At 30.5% G+C, this 4,360-nt stretch overlaps 1 long non-coding RNA gene across 1 annotated transcript; it reads right to left on the bottom strand.

The window, feature by feature from the left end:
- Positions 1-1,859: 1,859 nt before the first annotated feature.
- LOC127737031 (uncharacterized) lies at positions 1,860-3,622 on the bottom strand. The gene is made up of 2 exons (XR_007999270.1): positions 3,417-3,622; positions 1,860-2,560 (listed from the first exon to the last, which is right to left on the bottom strand). It is a non-coding gene; the product is annotated as an uncharacterized LOC127737031 (long non-coding RNA).
- Between the last annotated feature and the right edge of the window lie 738 nt (positions 3,623-4,360).

Below are 4,360 nucleotides of genomic sequence, written 5' to 3'. Positions count from 1 at the left end.
AGTCATCAGACTGCTTGTTTTTCTCTTCTTTTTTGTTTGGGACACTTCCAATTTTTCTTTCCAAGAACTACAACTCCTGCAAAAACCGCTGAATCAAAACGAAACCCAAACTTAATCTGCAACTTCTTAACTCAATTGATTCAGTCATTATAGAAAAAAGTGCAGTAAACTGATATTTCGAAGCAATTTTCTATGTTCTAGGTCAACAATTTCTGCAAAAATCGCTCAACCGGAACAATACTCAAACACGATCTATAACTTCTTGAAGGGAAACTTCGCAAAAAAAATAAAATTGATATTATGTTTATTCGATATAAATATGCATATTTGCATTAATATTGATGTTTTATTCACCTAAATATGTGATCAAATTGGATTTTAAATCATACTATCAATTTTCGACATTTGATTTTATTGGGAGGGGGATTTTCGCAGACGGAATACTTATTTTCACCTGTTGCTTACCGTCTTATTTGTTTTCGATTTTTTACATACATTGTAATTTATCCCTGCATTTGTGGGAAGTATATTTATTTTCATCCGGTTTTAGATGATATTTTTTATTTTCAATTCTTACCAGCATATCTATTTCCAAAATCCCCCTACCCACACCAACCACACTATAGAAAATCAAATGCTGCCCCCCACCTTATGATATATATACATGCCAAATATTTAATAACAAATTGAAGAATCACAGAAATAAAGAGCGGAAATTTTAACAGATCGGATGGACGGAATGCAAATTTTGTAATCTTTTGGTTTCGTCAGTAGAGACTAATAGACACACGAAAACATACAAAAACAGAAAAGACTTGTTGATGTCAACACAATCAATTGTACTGCCAAAAGTAAAGTTTCCGAGTTCATAAATATTGGGAATAAGTTTAACAGATCCTGCCAAAGATCTGTCGTCAACACCAAGTTCTGAAATGAAAGAAATCGCAAAGAAAAAAAAACAGAAGACAACAACTGACGTGGTCCTTGACTTTGAACCGGTACATTAAGATATAATCATTATATATTCCTTGATATGTTATGAAATGATATTATTTATCGAATATTTTTGAGGATTTGTGATTCGTTAAAACTTTATCACATGTACATTTGTATTAACTCAGTTTGCACGCCAATACTGTTGTGTTTAGTTTTCGTAGGTCAAAACAGCATATTGCACAGGGCATACAGCATATTACTAAAATTACATTCTAGTAACCCCTAATTTTACATTGTTCATGCAATAGGTGTTGATTAATAATTTGGTTGAGGTCAATACTTCGTCCTCAGTCATTTTGCTTCTCTTAGGTCGATATAACCTCGACGTCATGCAAAGGCAATAATTGTACAATATCTTTTTAATGTCGTCAGTATCATTACGGGAATATTATGCTCACAGTTACAGAAAGCAAGCTCAAAATTCTTAATCTGTTGTTGAATTCTTACACTTTATCAGCGGCTTTACTTCAATGTAGATTTCATACCACGTCATGAATGGAGCAGAAAAATACGACCACCCATCCACAATGCACAAAGGAATTTTAAGTACAAAATTTCAATACTGCGAATAAAATAGTGAAACTTCTTAGCATTGTTTCTAACTGTTAATGAGCAAATTGATAGCTGAAATAAACCAAGATAATATTATATAAAACATTCGTAAAACAATAACTTAACCATTTCAATTTAGCCAAAGACAAAGATTTATACTGTTAGCTCTATATTAGGTATTTTTACCATAAAAAGATGGATGGACCAGAAAAACTTTTTGTCTAAAACACTTTTCGACAAGGCTGCGGGGTAATGGATTGACGTAGCAACCCCAACCTTTAAATATATTGCATCAATATATAAATAAAATAAAGAATTCATAATACTTTTATTCCGTTTAAAAGCAAAACTGGTCAAAATAAATGATATATATGTATATAGTTAACTTTTTCATTCGTGGGACTGATTAGTTGTTGTCACAATTTCAACCGCTTTTAGTATTATTGAATTAAGAAAAAAGGAAAATACAGAAAAAAAAATAACTCTAATTTGTTCTTTTGCTCTGAGTATTCGAAGAACCATTCCATCCTGGTTTCGCCTTTTTGTTTTTCTTTGCACCCGTTAGCAGCTCGTTCATCGCTGAGTGCATGAACTTAAATTCATCGCGCATGAATTCCAAATCACCAGTCACCTTATCAAGTTTCCCGGTGAGTTCTTCGCGAGTTTTTTGGTTCTCGCTTAGCATTTCCTGTCGGAACTTGTCGAACTTTTTTATTTTCTGTCGAAGTTTCAAAATTTCTTCATCTTTCTTCTTAATTTCCTCTTTAAGCTCATTGATTTTCTCGTCTAAATGATCTCTATCCGACTCGATTAAGAACTTTTCATCGAGTATACTTTGTAAAAGTTTGTCCTTTTCCTCTAAAGCAATTTTCAGATCATCTAGATCTTTCAGGGTATTTTCGCTTGGCAATTCTTTTTTCATAACAGCCACAACCTCCTTAAGATTTTGGTTTTCAGACAACTCGGATTGAAACTCCTTATAAACTTCATGGGTGTGCTTTGTTTCTCTTGCCTTCAAGATAAAAATTGTTACCCATGTAGTTATTTTAAAATTTTAGACGTACATCACCCTAAAGTACAGATATTAAGAATTCAACTACATCTGAAATGGGTGGTGTATGATTAGTCCTAATGAATTTACCCATGAAATCGCAAACATAGTAAACTCGATCCTTCAATTCTTTCAAAATTATGATAATTTGAACATTTAGTCAGTTGTGATGCCACTACACGAAGACATAAAAATATTAAAATTTACGTAAACGTTTATCTTAAAAATACAATATTTATTTTAAACATAGTTTTGAGTAAAACGGTAACCAGTTATGGGCCAAGTCCCTAACCACAAAAGATTTTTCAACAACATCAAGACATCTTGTATAGGCAAAAGCTTGGCTAATGTCTAGATATTAATGTCATGATCTAAAAATGAGGCTAATTTGGCATATTTCGAAGTTTTCCCTGAAATTCAAGAAGTTTAAAATCCTTAAGCAAATATGTTAAGACAAAATTCAAATAAAATTCGTAATGCTATCTGACAGAGATTTTGAAATATCCCAAGGATTCTATTTGATAGATTTAAAAAAAAATGATTTTCGAATTCAGGTGGGCTTATTATACCTTCTCCTTTAGAACAAGAAAAAAATATATATACCACGGTTAGACAGCTATTTATATTGTATTTGTAATTTAAAGAAAACTAACCTTCTATTGTCTTTTTTCATCTCGAAAATTATTGTTAAGTGTTGAACAATGAACAGTTATCAATTAAGATATTAAAAACAAAATAACAAGATCCAATCACCAAATTAATGATTTTTTTTTAAAAACATAACATAAATAAAATGTGTATGATATGCTTTAAATACCTTGGTGACATTACTATCTACAGTAACTGTATCTTTTGTCTTTACTGTTGTTTTTTCTTTAGTTGTACAAGTAGTCATGTTGAAAGTTAGAATCAAAATTGGAATTCGCGAATGTCTATTCCAGATTGACTGCAAATTCTGTCCTGTACTGATGTTCAATGTATTGACACTGAAAATAGTTAATTTTTGTGAACACCTGGACCTCTCACATATGTATGCCAAAGTAATTATTATTAAAATTAGCGATTAACATTCAGTAAAAAAACCTTAGTCTTATCATTTAAAATGGTTTTCAATAAAAAATTGATGAGATTATGATAAGTTTAATTTATTTCAATGATTTGATCTTGGTATAATTTGTATTTTAAATGCATAATTGGATAAGAAGAGGCCATTTCTCTAAACATGTCATTCATTAAACTTTGTTGACATTTATTCTGTCATAAAAAGTGGTTATATTTTAGCAATGATTGCATTCAGATTGAAAAGCTTCTTTTAAAATTCTTAATATAAAAAGACAATAATATTTTGGTCGTCACTAAGGAAATACAGAAAACGTTTGATACATTTTGAACCCTTCTTTATAAGTTGTCTTAGACACTGTCTATATAAAACTAAGAAGATATATATATATATTTTTTATAATCGTTATGATTACCATACTATGTACAGTTATGTTCTTTTAAAAAAAAAAAAAATGTGCAAATCAGTGCAGATAGAATAATCAAACATGATGATAGGAGTGGACAATAACATTTCATTTTATTTTAAAATTTTAGACGTACATCACCCTAAAGTACAGACATATAGAATTCAACTACATCTGAAATGGGTGGTGTATAAGTCCTAATGAATTTACCCATGAAATCGCAAAAATAGTAAACTCGATCCTTCAATTCTTTCAAAATTATGATAATTTGAATATTTAGTCAGTTGTGATGCCG

This window comes from Mytilus californianus, unplaced genomic scaffold, assembly GCF_021869535.1.
Source record: "Mytilus californianus isolate M0D057914Y unplaced genomic scaffold, xbMytCali1.0.p SCAF_4, whole genome shotgun sequence".
In the NCBI taxonomy this organism is placed as follows: Eukaryota; Metazoa; Mollusca; class Bivalvia; order Mytilida; family Mytilidae; genus Mytilus; species Mytilus californianus.
This window is presented reverse-complemented; position numbering and strand designations above follow the sequence as displayed.